The following is a 19,558-nucleotide window of genomic DNA, read 5'->3' as shown; positions in this document are numbered from 1 at the left end:
TAATATTCATTTTTTAGAATTGTTGTCAAACTTCCGGGTCTTGCAGTCACAACATTTGACGTCATGGAGGACGTGACCTTTAAACAACATTCATTAGAAAACCCAAGAAATCGTTCCCCCAATAAACTGCTACTTTTGGGACGGCTGCTCTTCCCTTAGGTGCTAAGAGGGCATACCTGCATCACACGACCCAAAAAAGCCCAGGTATTGAATTCCTCGTTAGAAGCGGGAGATTAAAAAAGTCAGTTAGTGGAAATGCACGAGAGATTCATTGAGGAAGGCGAACTAATAACTCACGCAGCAAGAGAATAACTCCTGATTATGGCAATTTATTGCAGGTAATTCATTTGGGGTGTTGGGGGTCTCAGGGGGGTCCAGGTATTAACACTAGCTACTGTAATACTAAAGATTGCCTTAACAAACAACACTAAACATAAAATCTCATCAGACATACACAACGCTCTCTACATTACATAAAGACCTGTTTGTGTACCTCTGATGAAAGATTCTTTATTGAGAATTTCCTATTCTCATACACTGTAATGAATATTCCCTCTTAGAGGCTTGGATCATACAGGTACATAATCAAATTTTTTTTTTCTTGTCCCGCAGAGGCCCAAGATGCTCCACAGCTGTGAAAAAACGCAGTTTCGTAGTTATGAATTCCTCCAAGTAAAGGCATTACAGATATCAAGCTACCATTTCCTCTCCATTATATTGACTGTGGTCCATTGGCCTGTGCGCTCTGAGCTTTTAATCCATTTCCCGAGTCAAGTTACTAAATACACACATTATCATCAGACAAAGGTTATTGATTGGGCGTTGCTATTCTGAAATAGAAGGACACTTTCTTTACACTTGGTGTAATTACCTTTTCTTTCTAATTGAGGGAACAGCTAGGAAATATGCCGAACAAAGCAGAGAATCAATATTAGAACGCTTAAAAGAAGTTTTAGTTCAATTTGGTGCCGGAACAGGAAAAAGGAGGGATTAGGGGAATTGTGGCAGAAATATGAGCCGGCGAGAGCGAGACGATGATGGTGTGTGTGTGTAACACTGTTACTCAACAGAGATCTCATAGTTTTACAGATAGAAGACACAGTGTTTTAATAGCAGACCCGCACCAGTTTACAAAGTTTTCAGCACTATTTGTAAAAAACGAATTTGTGAAATTTCTTTAAAAAAATGTAATAATTAAGGCTTGTTAAGTCGTTATTATCGTGTTAACACTTTACGCCAACAATTTTTTTATTGTGCATCAATGCAGTGTTTTAAGCCATTGAGCCGTTGAGCCGTTGCTCACTGGCTCTGAAACATAGAGAAATCATGGGTCACAGAAGGGGTGGGATGTTTATCGGAACTGGCTTGGGATGGGCGTCATCACACGTCTCGACCAATGAGAGCATTTGGGGGTTGGCCTAAGACTGCTGAAGCACGCACATGAACCGGGAACACCAGAACTGAATAGAGAAGGGTACCGAACTCTTACGTGGACATTTCGTTTTTAATCTCTTACAGACGGTGATGCTGATAGAGCAGAAGTTAGTCAAGGCTCTACACTGTGACCAAATGGACGCAAATAAAAACATTTCCTCGGCTTACACCATGTCTACAATGGACGCGACCGGCGTGATGTGACAAAATAGATTAGAAACGCATTAGAACCCATTATAATTAAAGAATTATGCGGCGCGGCAAGACGCATCAAACACATTATGAACAAGAAGGTTGTCATGTCTCATCGCGCCCGTCGCGTCCGGTGTAGACACGGTGTCAGGTACAAAACATAAAACGATAACAAATTATGTTGCGTATATTGCATGCAGTACGAATCTAACTGTGCGTTGGCCATGGAGGGCGTCAGGGAGAGTTGAAATCAAATGAGCTATGAGCATTGAAGAACACAGCCATGTAAACTTTGGTCTATGTCAGAGCGTACACAAATCTTTCTACAGCCTTGTTGGCAGGGCGGCCAAAGAGATTTCTGACGCTCTCGACAGCGGCGGTGTGAACGTACAGTAATGCAGAAAACGTGTTAAAACATGCACACCCAGACACTCAGAGCGTAAAAAACTAAACTGAGTTGTCTTTTACGTCTTCTGACTCTGAAACAAAATTATGTAAAAATCCCCATGTTAGCAAGGATCCATGTAAAAGTATTTTATGAACGTTAACAGCTGGGAAACAAAACAGATGCGTCACAGTATATAAGATCCGTACATCTGTAAAGAAAGCTCTTGAAGGTGCAGCAGCATAATAAAGATCTCTGTTTAAAATGTTCATCAAACAACAAAGGATGGGCCCAAAACCCTCAATCATATTAAAGGAATTGTGTTCTTCTTACATGAATTGTTAAGATAAAGAAAAAGTAGCATACAATAATTTAGTTGTTAAAGATATGCTTTAAATACACTTTAAATACAGTTATTAAATACAATAATCATTATAACTTGTTTTCTAAATCAAACTAGACAAAACGTTAATGCTCTGGCAGTGGCATATAGCTTTGGTTTTATATTTAATTTGATAACATTAATGTTTAAGTTGAGATTTACAATATATATTTTAAGTTAAAAATGTTAACTTTAAAAATTCTGTTGCAAAAAAGCTAATTATTTGTCTTAAGGGTTTGCAAATCAAATCTTATTGCAATAAAATAAGTTAAAAAATAATAAATAAAATTGCAAGATACAATACTTTTGAACAATGCAATTATAATCAAAGAAAAATCATGCAAGTAATGTGCTTAAAAATGTTATCCTTGCCCAGCACTATTATTGTCATTTTAATATGTATATTATTAGTAAATGTAAGATGTGTCTTTGTTCTACTCTTTGTTTTACATTGTTTGACTTTTTTTACAGTGTTTGTTGTTGCACTATGGTATTATCAGAGACAATGGGTTTTTTTTTTCTATTCCACAGGAAAAGAAACCACTATAACAACACTTGGACTTTATAATATATTATATTCCTGCTGCTGTCCCTCTGAAACCTAGTATCTCCATATTTCATAATTTTTGTTTTCTGCCATATATCATTATGTTTGTCACTATTTATTTTGCAATTAAATATTAGGCTGCCCTAAAACTGCCTAATATTGAAAAAAAAAATCACTCCACCTCCATATTTTCATGGTAATATTGGAAATTTTCCAATATAAATATTAATACACATAAATAGTCAGGTATTCTCTTAAAAATTATGGGTTGCATTGTTGCATAACTAAAAATGACTTATACAATAACAACAGCAATGTTTGTTTATGAGTTCATGCCGTGACCGTACTTTTAAGAATTAAGCGTTTAGTCGATCGTGATAAATTCTTTGCAACTGATGTAAACACAACAGCTTCCACGATCAGACAGCTTTGTGTCGTTTCCAGGCGGACTGTTACCGCGACACGCACGTGTCCTGGAAATACTGTAGAATTCAGATGACGACTTTGAATGTGCTGAAGTGTGCAAGGTTTGTCTCAATGATGGGCTGAAATAATCCCACATTTTTTCAAAAAGTGTATTTATAATCCACATGACCATTTACAATCTGTCAAATGAAAACTTAGATTAAACAGTCTGAATACACAAAAAGTGAGAGAAATATGAAAGATTTTTTTTATTAGTCACTCTGTATGTTTGTCACTGGGTTTTGCAAATATCTAACCAATAAAAAGTATTAAAAACGCCTTTTATTTTTCACAAAAGAAAGAAACACATTTCTTCTCATTTTCTTACATACTCCACTGATCGAATATGTAGATGCAACCTCATGTTTTAACAGCTTTTACTTTTAAAAAACGTGATCCAAGTGTTTCATTAAAGAACGATTTCAATAAATCTATTCATTTACCCACTGTGACTAAACACAACTACACTAGAGCTTATGAAACAAACTACAAACACCATGCAGTAACCACAGCTTTGCCCCAAAGGTAAGGGGCAGAGTAATGAATTGTGTGTCTGTGTGTGCTCTTCTACGAGAAGAATATTATGACCGATAGAGCACAGATGGCAAGTGGACTCGCACTTACCCCTCTCTCCTTTGCTTCCATCTGGATGCTTTTCCAGGTAGAGAGCAAAACAGTGCCACAAAAGCAGACCCACATCAAAGAAAGAAACAATATGGCCGCTCATGAAAGGCGGGCAGTGATTTAACTTAAGCCATGGTCAAGAGGGAATACTTCCTTCAGTTTCCTAGCCAAGACGCCTGTGTTCTCAACCGCACAGAGATGAATAAAAGAGAGATACACACACACACAAAACGAAAAAAAAAAACATTTTGAAACCAAGCGAGACACGCTGAGAATGACAGAGAGGAATTGAACGAGAAAAACATGAACAAGGAAAGATCCGCTTTGAGTCACTCAGAGATCCTGGCGTAAGACAATCCTCCAGAAAGCTGAAGAGGGAAGATTACAGTGCGCGTCTCCGTTTACTTTGCATCCACGCAAAAGCATTTTGTTATCAAAAGCTGAACCATATCACTATAGTTTGCAAACTCAGCGCGAGGTAAAGCATTACTCCGACCCTCAGAATCCAATATTTCAGTGAAAACCCAGCGCTCACAATCGACCGTGGAGGAAATGGATAATGGAGGGCCAAATTTTACAGGCCATCTGGGATTTGGAGAGGAAATGTAGTGAGACAGATTTCTAATTTAATACATGTCACAAAAGATGGCTGACGTGACTTCACATTATCTCATCAAAGTGCCGTTAATGACATATGTCATAACACGCACAATAACTCGAAATTTACAGACTGCAGGGGGATGAGGAGGATGTCAAAACCAAGTCTTCAAATGCGAGACGATGTGTTATCTGTCATTTAACAGATGCCTTTCCATGAGACTCAACAGTGTGCTAATTGCAGAAATGTGACAGTTTTGAGCAACCTGGGATTAAGTGTTACGCTTGAAGGCAAATTGTAAATAACGGTAATGTTTATTAGTAAAATGGTTATAGACAATATAAAGATATGGGTAATAGTTACAGTAAATATTGAACATAATAGACACTCCTGTCCACCCCCTTTTTTACCATTTCCACCCTCGTGAAAGAAAAAAGTCTTCTTATGATGTCATAACATTGAGTAGTTCATATTGACTTCAGTACTTTGAGTATACATGCACAAATGACTGAATCCTACGCACAAATTATTTCTTTTCTTTCCTTAAAATGAACTGAATGGCTTGACACGATAAGACGAAAGTGTTATAGATATGAAACAATTATATTTATATTATATTATATCGTTTTCAAGTAGGCCTACTCTAAATCCTGTAATGATGTACACGCTCTTCACTGTGAATTCAATAGACTGTCTAAACTGCTGTCTTTGTGTAAAGGAGAAACTATTGCTATGTCCTTAAAAAGACACATGCGGTGTGTAGTGTTGCTGTGTGTGAATGTAAGCTGTCTGCCAAGTTGTAAAGCCGAAAGTGAACCCATAACAAAGCTATTGGCTTGGGAAAAAAAGGAGTCGACTCTGGTTCACGTGAACGAGTCGTCTGTCGTTCTAATTTCAGTTCCGGGTCGGATTTACGTCACTCGGTGTAATACCCATCTACCTTCTATTCGTGACACTGCACCCGCGTGCAATAGACCAATCATAGCAGACTAGACCATCTGACCAATCAGATCAGAGCAGGCTGACAGATGAATCGGCGCACGAATCATTTAAGAGTCAGTCAAGAAGGTAACAATAACTCCATATTATTAGAAAATTAAAGCGTTTTTTCCAACTTTAATGTTAATAAACTTGTTATTGGACACTCTATTATGTAGGACCTTAAGGCCCGTGGGAATATTCGTTAATATTAACTCAGGGGGCGACATTTTTCTAGGCGCGTCTGCGCCGCATTGAGATGGAAATAGTTTGGGCACGTACCGCGGGTCATTTGAAGATTGGTTGGTTGGCCAAGAAGGAAGAAAGAGTGCTTTTAAGTATACGATCATTCGTTTGAAATTGCACATCACATTTTTTCTGTTTTGCCATATTCACGCACACACACATATATATTCTTTATTTTTTATTTGACATGGTGTTTTGTCAACGTATTTGATAGAAAATAAACATTGACACAATCAGTTTTTGTAAATGCTGTAATTGTTCGTGTGATCCCCATAGAAGTTTGTGACAGAAACAAATCTTCTCTGCTGCATAGCCGCATTTCTCCAGTTGCTAAATATATTAATGTAGTGATTTCTTCTATTTTTGGCATAATGGTATTTCTGCGCTGTCTTGGAGATGTTGGTGTGTCAATAGGATCGGTCACAAACATGAACCCTGCACGCTCTAATATGTTGTGTATTATTAACTCACTTTCATCTAATTCAATGTAATTTAATGTTATAGCGCGTTTACAATTTGCATCGCATCAAAGCAGCTGTAAAAGAAAACCTAAATAGTTGAACACACAAAAACAATAAAAAAAATCTGATAAGCCTTTAAAGTAATATGGAAATTGTCATGCATTGCAACACATTTCTTCTCACTTTTCGTGTTTCGTCCATTTTCTTTACTGCTAAAGAAACACTTACGTCTCTTAAAAGTCCTCCTCGCTACTCCTAAAATGTTGGACCATAAGAGTTCTTTTAAGGGTTAAGATGTTTTATAAATCACTTTTTTTCTATACTAGGATCTTATCTATAATTTTAAGGGGAAATACCAAAATTTCTAAGAATATTCTTAGAATTTTGTCACTAGGAGCAACTCTTTGAGCTCAGATTTTTTTATAAATACAGGCCCTGTTAAATAAGGTCTTTTTAGTAAAAAGTCTTCCATAAAGAAATAATAATGCTGTGAAAAGCAAATACACTAGAAAACGGGGGGCAGGAGGTATGCTGTATTCTATTAATGATGGAGTTTTGTGAGAATTTGATGAATGTCTCTTTTATTGTCTGGCCACACATTGAAGCAGTTTGAAGTCTGCAACCGCCTACATTTTCAATGGCCTTGATACGAGAGGTATTTTTCCCATTCATTTTTGTTTTTCTACAGGGATTGAACAAAAAATAACAAAAATGAGTTTCAAGACTTCCATCGAACAGTTCTGATATAGCGAGCCTCAAACAAAGAAAAACAATGGCACCAAACGTGACCAAATTAGCAATAACAATATACTCAGCAATAAGTCTATAGGTCTACTCCAAAACGTTATAGATTTGATCTACTAGAAAGCATTACAGCTTCAATGAAAGTTCACTCAGAATGTAAGAAGCCCCGAGTCGATTCACAGTACATTGGGAATATTATGACTCCTGTAAGTGTTATGCATGAAGGCACAGCTGTGATAGAGTATCGTCTAGAATAGGAATTTTACTCTTTACGGGTCACCGCTCCTGATATCAAAGCTGCAACTATACCTTGCCTTGCTGGCTACGGTGCCACCGCGGCGATGCCGGGAGGCTCATTCCAAATATCCAATATTGTCAAAAGAAACATCAGAGAGGTTTCCTTCACCTTCCTTTCTTTTCAAACAGAGACGATTCGATCATCATGTCAAAAACCATCATTACGAGGCTCAAAAGCCGAGATCACAGGGAATTATACAGGTACATCTTCAATTATGGATTACAAGTAACGAGGGAGAATTTGAACATGACTCAGACGAGCATCAAAAATGCATGTGCCATGTAAGGAATACGAATATTGCTTCTTCCTTCAAGAGAGAAGTCGGAGTGTACGAATGTAAATTTGAGGGTGTGTTTTCAGCGACGCTTCCCCGCTCTCCATCTCTGTCTGAAGAAACGAGCACATCTACAAGAAAAAGTACTTAATGTGAGATGTTTTTAGATATCTTGGCGTCTGCATCTCCTCCTCTTATAAGCATTACACAGAGGAGTTCTTCAAACGAAGCAGCGTTTGCCTCGGTCTCAATGATCATGGTAACAGAAGTATTCTGATGTGATTCGTTGCCCTGTGGCCCGACGATAATGATCTGAGCAGAGGGCAGGAGGGACTATTTAACTGATGCCAGTGATCTCCAAACACGGTGAACAAGCTAAGCCTTTTACTGCTAAGACTGGAAACACAGGACAGCTTGAGAAAGTGTGTCGACATGCAAAGGCGTTCAGGGACGGGGCACCTTGACTGTTTTCTCTCGGCTTATGTCCTGTAGGAATGATTATTTTATTATTTCTTCCGTCTACAAGAAGATTTCTTCAGAAGCTCTGGAGGTTCTTGGTTATTTTAAGAAGCAGCACTGCTTGTCAGGAGCTAGATACTCCCAATCCTGTCCAATCCTAGACCAGAGCTTTTTTGTGTGTTCCTGTGCGACTTTTAATGCTGTATGCAAATTTGATCGTTTTTTTTGGGCTGCACACTAACACAAAACTCCACATGCTCGGAAACATGCTTATGTGAACACAGATGCTTCTAGCTACACAAGCAAAATGTTCCTCTGTGATGTGTTCTGCAAAATTATGTTGCATTGTGTGTATCACCACAAGGGGTGCTATGTCACACATTAGAAAACTTAGTAGTAAGAAACTAGTAAGATTCCTTCTCTGGTTGGCTTTATTTTAATATCTTGGTTCACCGAACCACTTTGTGGATTGTAAAAGCTGGATCTCAAACATTTTGTACTGTTCCCTGTAAAGAAATTGTCAGATATGCCAAAAATAAGCTAATTTATCTTTAGAAAAAAAACATATTTATTACTATCTACCTGACTATTATTAAACAGTGCTCTTAAATCCTTGATTGTGATTGGTCAGTCGTGACCAGATATGTTACTACCACATAAAAATATGCCTAGGGTCAGTAGCATTGTTAACCACCACGCAATGCATAGGGCCCCCCAGGCTTGTGGGCCCCCCAGTGGCTACAAGTGTGAAAATCATTTGACGTTTCATTTATATATCAGACATACGCAATGAAGTGCACGTATCAATGCGGTGCTCAAAAACGAAAGAAAGCAAAAGAAGAGAAATCGAATACTAGTTTTACGAATAAAGCAAAAGAATGCTATGAAAAGAAGCATGAAAAAAATGTATTGCACCTTTTTATTTTCTTATACTGTAGCTAAAAGCATTCTGTAGTATTCTGAAAAAAACAAGGACACTTTTCATCCCAAAACCAAGAAGGTTTATTCTTATAACAAACTGTAGAGAATTTTGTGCTGTTGTGTGGTTCAACTTAAAATAAATCCAGTTTATATTTGTATGGATATATGTCTCCATGTCCTCAATACTGCTCTGCAATTCAAACAAAAATGTTAGGCAATGTGTGCCAAACAACCAAATGGGGGGCAAGATCTGTCTGGTTATAAGCATTCTTCCAAATATCTTTCTCTGCGTTCATCAGAACAAAGAAATGTATGCAGATTTGGAACAACTCGAAGGTGAGTAAATGATGACAGAATTTTCATTTTTGGGTGAAGTGTTACTTTGAAGCTGGCAGGAAACCGCTGTAGCTATCGTCTTCTTTTCCATATCATCACAAATATCTGAGTGAAATGGCTTCTGACAGTGAGATAACGTACAGGCACTCAATTGTTATTAAAGAATAAACCCTGACAGGACGCTCGGGATTTCTGATAACAACCATGCTATACATTATCCTATACTGTAACACAAGGATTTTTCCCTCTTGAATCAGTTACAACCACAGGAACACACACGAAGTATGTTCAACAGGGTCACATGTTTGCAAATGCATCTGAATCATCTGCATTTTAGAGCATGTTGGCACACACACAAAGAGATACGCTTAGATACGAGTACTTACAGAAACGCTAATTCGTGCATCTGATGGGCCTCGCTGCCAACAGCTCTGTTTTCTTCAGGGTTTTCCTTTTATCACATACACACACATGATGCCTCCACTTGGAATACGGACAGAGAAATAATGAGATAAAACCAACAGATTGCAGACTCGCAATACAATTATTTTCAATAGAAATATGCTCCCTCAGGCGAAAAAAGAAATGATTTCAGAGCGCGAATGCAGACTAACAACAGCCGACGGTGCCTTCAATTACACTTTACTGAACGCTTCCGAACGCGCTGACAGGAAACTCACAGATCAAGAAGGTCATCTACCGGAGAGTAATTACAGACACACGGTTCAACTCGCTCATAATTGTGTGAACTTTATTGGTTGACAGTCACTCGGTTATCTTCAGATGGGTCGGAGTGCAGTTACTACTTGCCCATTAGCGATGTTTACTCGAAGCACGTGTTCCCATCAGATATCCAAAATGGGTTTAAGTCAAGTATTGACCCCATTTACCGTGTAGCTGAACTGCCAAATTATTCCAGGAGGAGAAAACTCATTTAAACAGGCCTCAGGAGTGATTTTTATAAAACCTTGTTGAACTGTGAGGAATTAGGGTGTGTTATCAACGATCGGTGCTTCAAGAAAAAACCTAATCCATGGTTTAACTTTATTGTTAAAAACTAAGGAAAAAATTTGAATAATCTCCTTTCGCCAAAGAGCAGCGACTTAAATAACTCATCAGACGCTATCCAGCAGTTTTACATAATGACTCCAGATATTCCTATTCGTACTGTGAAGCTGACTAAAAGTAAAATAAATCAGGGATGAATAATGAGCGATAAAAGAAGTGAAGAAAGATCAATTGATTTTCTTAAAGAACGACAAGTAGGAGTTAAATTACTTTTCATAATAGTGTCAAGGTTTTAAAACTCAAACCTTTAAAAAGAAAAATACCTTTAATAGCAACCAGAACTTTCCCATTAATTGGAAAATCTAGAAGAAAAATGGAAATCAAGTCACAAAAGAAGAACAATGAATTGTGAAGTGGCCGCTAAATAGTCGGAGCTTGATTCACTTTTTATTTTTGGGCAAAGAGCTTCTTGTTTTAAAACGAAAACAATGCCAATCATTTGTTCTTAATGTAAAGTCCTTTTCCGTCCATATATCGAGTGAGACTGGTGCACATTTGTACTTCACGCGACTCAAATGCGCCCCCGGTGGCCTCTTGTGTTCTGTAGATTTCAGTGTTTAGTCATTTCTAGAGACTTTACATTTACAGTGTGCCACTGCATGCAGATGTCAGGCATACAGTTGAAAAAAAAAGTATGTGAACCCTTTGGGCTTACTTGGATTTCTTGATAAATTGGTCATAAAATGTGTTCTGATCTTCATCTAAGTCACAACAATAGAGAAACACAGTCTGCTTAAACTAATACCACACAAACATTATATGTTTTCATGTTTTTATTGAACACAACATGTAAACATTCATAGTGCAGGGTGGAAAAAGTATGTGAAACCCTAGGCTAATGACTTCTCCAAGAGCTAATTGGAGCCAGGAGTCAACCAACCTGGGGTCCAATCAATGTGATGAGATTGGATGTGTTGATTAAAGCTGGCCTTCTTTCAACTGTACATAACACATGTCTTGCACATGCCCTATATGCATGGCTTTATCAAACCGATAATTCAAAAGCTTCAACGTGGTTTAAAACTAATCCAAAGTAAGAGCAAGTACATAAAAAACAGTGTTCAAAACGGTCTTGCTACATTCTTAGCCGATTAGCAATGCTGAACTTTTCATTTGACAGCATTTCTGTTTTATTGGACACTACCACCTGGACGTCAGGTAAGATCCGTTTTGTGTTTGGCTAGTGTCTAATTATATAACAATTGAATTTACTTTATGTGAATATTAATTTATATCATTATTTTATTGTATTAAATAAATAATTGGTTGAATTTTGACGTATATTCATTTTAGTAAACAAATTTGTTGAAGTACTGCGTGTATGTGCAGTAACGTTTGTTTGGGTTGTTCCTTTCAAACCGTCTATAATGATTTATATTCACAGGAAAGATAACTATAGGTAAAACCAGAAAAGGAGTTAGAAGCAATTCAGAGGCAAAAGATACAAATCGCAGATTTACCAAAAATATTAGGGTGTTAAAGATCTTTATCTTTTACTACATACTATTTCATCTACATGATTTTGATAACAGTGAACACATGTGGGATGGAAGCTGGTTTCATAAATCATCACATGATATCATGTATCAGATATCACATCATCAGTCATGAACCACATTAGGAGTCACTGCTGTCTTTAACCCAACACACATCACGCAGCTTTCTATGGCCGCAGGATTCCTATAATAATACATTTGGACCTGTGGATTTGGAATTGCAGGTCGCTTTTGCATACCAGACATGTCAACGTAAATTAGCATCCGTGAAGCATGTGTGTTTGTAGACAAACAGTGATCCTGATAAGACTTGAGGATGTTTTTGAAATATGACTGTATAGATTAAAGCTACGGATATAAAACACCTGCCAGGTAGGCTAACACAACTGAATGCCGAAAGTGTTGAATGTTTACCATATTCATGTACCATGTGACAAGTACCTTGAAGATCATATTGTACAACAAATGTATACAACATACGTAACTGTGAAAAACACCACAGATGACTTGGTCAGATCAGTAAAACAATACACCACACATTTTATATTCACAAACATTCAAATAGCTTCTGTAGCTCAACTGGTAAAGAGTGAAGCTACCAACCCAGTGTCCCGAGTTTGATTCAGTGTCAAGAAATGACCTTATATGCAGTGCAAGTCTTACTACATTGCATTCTTAAACACAAAACCTGAGAAACTTAAATATCAATCTCCAACCAGGCCGCTTCATATTTAACATGATCTTTTTTTGTACATTTTAAGTCGGATGTTTTCAGTGGGAAAAGTGGACTAGATTCACCTTTTTTGAATTTCTTTCCCTCTGACAGATACTGTAAGAGGCTGAACATATACTTTTGTCTATGCTTGCAGTAAACAGAGACATTTATGCTGGATTACGCAACAAATTGGGAAATTGCTCACCGGGGGTGATTTTAGGTCAGACGGAAATGTATAATTCAACAACGAGCCGTTCTTTGAATCCAGTAAATAATGCTTGTACTGTTGCATCACCCAACTGTTGTAGAGCTTCAATTGACAATTACCTGCCTTTACATATATTTATATTCACCTGTAAAATGTCCTGGTAAACAGTGATGACATTAAATTGGCAAGGATCTCATGTAACAAAGCAGCATCAAACCCTGATGGCCATTCACAAATGGGGTGAGGTTCTGATGTTGAGGTGCTCAGTACATTTTTCTTCACACAGCTTAATGTTGACTTTCGTCTGCATACAAAGAATATTGTGACTCTTTCGGTGTTCGAGATACTGTTCCATCTATCCCCATGCCTGTTTTCTCCTGTGTTCCACCATAGACTCCATTTCCAATTTTATATACTCAGGCTGCGAATCAGTTACTTCCCTACTATATAGTAGGGGTGTTCGGTTCTGTGTTTTTTGGAGTCGACTTCGATTCTTGACTCCCAATTTTGGAGTCGATGGAATTGACACTTCGTTTCAATTAAGTGCCATTCAAAACAGGCTCAGGAATATGAATATAAAATAAATTAATGTAACTTCACAAGTTTGGGAACTTTGGGATGGCAACCAAATTCCAAAGTCATTAGCAATACACAAATATTTGTGAAACGAACACCATCACAGAGAGTTTTGTGTTGTCATACCAATTACTTCTTTCTGGTTTTCAAAGCGCACGCAGCGGCAGGACATGACGGCCCAGGTCTTACCGTAGCTATAGACTTATGGTTAAGCTAAGACCTTTTGTTTCCTTTATTGACGGTGAAGAATGAACAGGAAATATTACGTGAGCTTTTTTGAGATATTTCCCACCTTAACCCAGAAATAACCCAGCTGTTTTAATAAGTACTTGTTTTAATGTTACGAAATCAAGATGTTACTTACGGGTTTGTGGTGGCAAATATCCCAAATGTGAGGAATCTTGAACGCAGCATTATTTACACCTAATAAAAGTTTCACAGTAAAATCTTGACAACCATAATAACACTTCAAGTGTCAAATCTCGCGTTGTTTACGCAACTTACATGATGAAGTGTAGTGGTGACTGACATGATATTACAGTGAATTTTAAGATGTTGCAAAGAAAGAATGTTTGTTGCTTTTTGTGTTCTACGGAAATGTAACCCTGCTTCTGATATCAATGAAAATCGTAAAATTAAAGGTGCTTCATGAACCTTTTTAGTCTGGATGGTTCCATAAAGAACCTTTACCAGGCAAAGAACCTTTCTGTTTCACATAAGATTCTTTGTGGAGAGAAAGGTTCTTCAGATTATAAAAAGGTAAAAAAAGAGATGGTTCTTTAAAAAACCTTTGACTGAATGGTTATTTGTGGAACCAAAAATGGTTCTTCTACACTCTTAAAAATAAAGTTGCCTAGAAGGTTTTTGGTTCCACAAAGAACCATTCGGTCAAAAGACTTTAAAGAACCATCTCTTTCTTACATTTATCTGAAGAACCTTTCTCACCACAAAGAATCTTATGTGAAACAGAAAGGTTCTTTGCATGGTAAAGGTTCTTTATGGAACCAAAAGGTTCTTCTATGGCGTCAAAGAGCCTTTTCACCACATTTATTTTTAAGAGTGCATGTATTGCGTGTTTATTGCTGTAAATGATAGATTATGTGATATTAATGTGACATACACTTTTGATTATTATCTGTATATCCTGAAATGAAGGATTTTATTGAACCTCTGTTTCATTATTTTCCATGTCAAAAAATAAAAAATAAGTTAATTCCAATTTCAAATTTTGGTTTCAATCTTCGACATGGCCTTACTCAGTCAATATTGAAGATATCAAGGCTATTTTTCACAGAACGGTCTTTCCATTATATAGAATGATTTTTTGAAGAAAACACTAATACACAAAAATGACTTTACCTGCGTTTTCACAGGCAGGGTCACAAATAATATGCTGCTCAGCTCAGCACATTCGATCTTGCCTCATTGACTAAAGTTCAAGATGACCTCTGACTCCAGTTCATGCTGCACTTTAACCACCCTACACTGTGTAAACTGTCTGTTCAAAAAAATAAAGACAAACATATTGTTTGTTATTTATTTGAGCTGTCTATAACTGTAAATTAGAAAATGAGATCAAATTTAGTGACCGGTTTATGAACCATCTATCATCCGTCTCTTTGAATAAGCATGTCCACCAGACTGAAAAACTACAAAAGGCGAACAGCGAGCAGCCCGTGTTTAATACTCAAAAACAGAACAACAGAAATAGTATTTCAGTCTCTTAAGCCTTCGATCTCCTGGGAATAAAGCAATACATGCTGCTCTCTGAACACCTGATAAGTCTCTGCGTAGCACGGCCGAAGACTAAATGAACAAACCGTAACACAAACAGCGACAGCATCCAGAAACATCTGCTGGGCTCATTTACTGCTCCTCACCTCTAACAAACCATTCGTCTAGCGTGTGCTACCGCTTCTCCTACTTGTTTTATCTGTAATCAACTTGCTTACAAGTCCCTCAAATAAAAAAGCAGCGAGGAGAAGAAAAAATCAATGGACCCAGCTGATTTCATTGTCAAAGCCATGCAATAAATACACTTACCTTCAGTTTTTGCTCGGCTTGTACGATTAATGAGGAGGGAGAATCTAAAACACACAGAAATGAAACAACACAGTGTTAACCAGAACAATTGTGTTCATTATTAGTCCGTCAATACGCCTGTGTAGTTGTTGTAATGTACCCGCGCATTCGATTTCTATATGGTAAAGAGAACAATGTTTTTTTAAAGCTTTATGCTAAATCTTTCCTGATAGCACACACCATCTGGCTTATGTTTATTTGACGTCTGCATTTACATCTGAAAGACAACTGCAATATATAGTTTGCTCATTTGCAATACTTCTTGGGTACGTCTGTAATACGTCTGCAAAAGATGTGGACATCTGAGAAATATCTGCTAAACATCTTAGAAAGAGCAGTCCATTCTAAATCATTAACATCTTACAAACATCTTATAGATGTCCATATGACGTTAATGCAGACGTCAAATAGACGTTAGCCAGATGGAGTTGACATGATTTGATGCTTACATAAGTGTACTTGAAAGAACTTTATACATACCCTTTTTCACATTTTAAATAGACATTGAAACACCACAATGCATGTTTTATGCATGGTCGCTGATGGCAGGTTATAGCTGTTTTGTTTTCCACGCACAATAATTACACCCACCGTTCTCTCAAACATCAGCTTCAATGGTTCATCTCTGACCTTTAACGTCTGTTATTTTGAAACGTTTTAATTTTTGAACGTGGGCTGAACATCTTAAACAATTAAAACTGAATCCATCTCCACTGCCAGGCAAATCAAATATTTACGAGTAGACTACCTTAATGTTTTCTGGGCTCTCGGCTGTGTCAGAGACGGCCAAATGCGATACGACAGAGCTGAGAAACGCTTTCTTTATGTGAGCAACTTTTACAGACAAGGAGAGACAACTTTAAAACGTGTTTTGTGCCTTCTAATGAGTCTGTCATTCTCACACTTGCTAAAAAAATATAACAAGGCAAAACAATGCAAGAAAATTTTCTGAAGGACAAGGTTATGGCTGAGAGATATTTCACAGGTAAAATACTTTCCTAGTCAAAAGATAGCTATACACTCTTAAAAATAATGCTGCTACAAAAGGCTTTTCGTAGCGAGGCCATACAAGAAACATTTTCAGTCTTTCTCTCATTTAGAACCTCTTTCTAAACAAAGACACTTTTATGAAACAGAAAGGTTCTTTGGATGTTAAACATTCTTTACAAAACTTCAGTGGCGGCATGAGCACCTTTTTGTTTTTAAGAGTGTTGTTGAGTTCATTTTGGAGACACAAATCACTGGAATCGTACTCCATCGCGTCTGTTAGAACACATTCTTAAAGAGGCCTTGGTGCAAAATTTAAAATAAAATGCTGCATGCATAAAAAGCTTATTTCAGCAGAATACACTACACTACATACTACTTTTAAATGGCTTTTGACATCAATCCCAGGCTATAAATGGCCAAACCACGGATCCAAAATGTTATCTTTTGGCTGTTTAGCAACTCTGTTTGATGTCACATATGTCACTGAAATAACATGCTTAAACCCGATATGATCAAAAATAAGAGTGCACCTCAAAAAGTCAATGTGCGAGTAAATCTAGACATGGGACTTTTATAATAGCAATGCATAATGCATCATTAGAGGGAAACCTGAGCGAATCTAAGCTATATGTTTGTGTGACCCTGAGGATGCGACTAAGGCTTGATGGAACATAAGCCCAAGCGTCCTCGCCCCACCGCATCTTAAAAGGACACATTCGAGTCAAGGCAAGAATCCATTTATCAAGACAACGTAGGAGACACCCGGCGGGATGGCGGAGACGCGAGCTGGCAATAGATCTGACTGACTGGCAGAGGCCGGCTATTACTGAGCCTGTCCCAAGACCCGAGGGAAGACGACAACCTTTTTTTGGTAGACGTTTTTTGTTTTTCTCTACTGCAGGGTGTCCCGAAGGTGACAACTGAGGGAACTCGAGGCGACCGAAAGCGTCGGTAATTAAAAGCGTTGATTAATCTGACGTAAAGAGGACGAGCAAAGAGATGAAATCAAGGTTCGGGAGGATGAACAGTGGTGGAATCACAACACGTAATTCCAAAAGACTCTGAAGACGCAGCAAGAAATTTATGTCACGCAAGAAACGACTGCCTCTGCTTTTATGGCATGTCATGACACAAGCTTTCATATAATCGAGAAGATTTTTGATGTCCCTGAAATAAACTGTATGAGGTGCATGTATTTTACAGGCTGTTGAGGAGCTCAGATATCACTTTCGCAAAGAAAAGATTACTGCTTAAAAAGAACTTGTATTTATACAACCTGCTTTTAGGAGCAATATTGATCTGGGTATTTGTAATCTCAGAGTCCAAGCCTACAGGCTATTAAACTTTTAAAAAAAACATGTAACCTCTGCTTTTGTGTTGGAGAAACTCAACTAAAAACAACTCTGCACTGCTTTCTTTCCTTTGCTAATGGTTTTAATTTAGCCACAGCACAACCACCATAAGTCTCAGGAGGTTTCTAGACACTTGATTTTTTGTCATGTTTACACATAATGCGGGATTTTTCAAATGCCTTGAGCCTTTTATATAGGTAACAATTTTTAAGCACACTTCATTTTAGTCCTTCAACACTTGCGCTGTGTTTACAACACACTCGCTCTATATTACTTGAGGGTTTTATACGCATGAATGATGCGTTAAACATTACGCAACAGCGAGTTTCTTCCAGATGTGTCAATCAGCTCTTCACGCAAATTTCACTGCGCGGAAAACGCAAGTGAGGCAAATAAAGCACGTTGGCAATCTTGGCGCACACTTCGGATCACCCGGCAAGCATACATGTCTATTCGCATCTATGTCATTTACTTTCGCAAATATTATAATTTGCTGTTGGTGTGAACACACAGTCATTACGTAATTATTTAGGTCCATTAAAACTCCAAACTTTACCAACAGAAGTTGTGTTTGAAATAAGGTTTTCTGATTACGTAAAGCTGTACGTAAAAAAAGTTTCAGCACTACAGAGAAATAAACATTCATGTGCCCTTTTTTTGCTTTACAAAATGGCGGGCTTACCATTGGACTTGACTGGGCTTTAGCTCATGGCTCCGTCCTTTCGGGCTCCTCGCGTGCTCTCGTTGCTTTGATTTGTTTAGTTATATGCCAGTCATTTTATTTTCCATTAAAAGATTGTTCATTGGTCTACCACGATTTAATAGTACTGCCTTATGTACGGAATGATGTTGTTTAATTGGCTAGACTATCCATCAGTCATGTTGGTGTTTCATGGTTGATTATTGGTGGGTCCTGTGCGTCACGTTTGCCACTGTTGAGATCTGTCTGCATTAACTGTGTGTTCAGACCAAACGCGACTTGCGCGAATGAATTATTGCTAATTTTTGGTTTTACGTTCATGCAGGGGTTCCCAAATCTCCAATTCGACAGCTACAATCTCTCAAGATCCACCAGAAATACATTTGTAAGAATGCCTGCACTGTCAAAGCAAGAGCTATAAACGTGTTAACCGATGAACAAGAGTCATTGTTAGTCATTGGAATAAGGCATCGGCATTTACTAATGCTAACAAACACATGTAACAAATGATTCCATTTAGACAGTATGGGGGCCGAAAACGACTAAAGCCCAAGGGCCCCCACCTCCTTAAGTCCACCCCTGAACATACTCATCATATAAAGCCAATCTACGAAGGAACACAAAATATACAATGCTTCGGTTGCTTGAATCATTACTTATTTAAATGTTTCCCTTTTTCGTTTCACAACTTAAAGGTACATTATCCGCTGTAAGCTTTGACTGCATTAAGCTCTGCCTCTTTTCCAGACAGCGAATAAGAGGAGGCGATAAAACTGAACACAGAAAGGAATGACCTCAAAAATGGCTCCACCACACATTCAAGAAGCTTTTCACAGAGTGCTGGAGTTGAGACTAACTTGAAAAGAAAGGATTAGAACAAAAAACCCCCAACCAGAAGTTGAACGAATTCATTGAAACTTTGGCGAGAATTAGATAAGTGGGTTGTATTTAGCGGTCATTGTGTACGACAGAGAAGGTTTTGTGAAGAACTCTGGGCTTTATGGAGTGGCGGAGATTTTACCTAAAG

The 19,558-nt window shown here is 37.8% G+C and overlaps 1 protein-coding gene across 6 annotated transcripts in view; it reads right to left on the bottom strand.

Annotated features, from left to right (window-relative positions):
- fhit (fragile histidine triad diadenosine triphosphatase) overlaps positions 1-19,558 on the bottom strand; it is a 272,439-nt gene that overhangs the window by 240,177 nt on the left and 12,704 nt on the right. For 5 of the 6 annotated variants that reach the window (XR_008905024.1, XM_056735294.1, XM_056735299.1 and 2 more), the window contains exon 2: positions 15,451-15,494. The gene's annotated coding sequence lies outside the window, so the exon portion shown is untranslated. Of the gene's footprint in view, positions 1-14,766; positions 14,898-15,450; positions 15,495-19,558 lie in introns of those variants that run through there. The other variant, XM_056735297.1, reaches the window with a different exon arrangement.

This window comes from Triplophysa dalaica, chromosome 21 (assembly GCF_015846415.1).
Source record: "Triplophysa dalaica isolate WHDGS20190420 chromosome 21, ASM1584641v1, whole genome shotgun sequence".
In the NCBI taxonomy this organism is placed as follows: Eukaryota; Metazoa; Chordata; class Actinopteri; order Cypriniformes; family Nemacheilidae; genus Triplophysa; species Triplophysa dalaica.
This window is presented reverse-complemented; position numbering and strand designations above follow the sequence as displayed.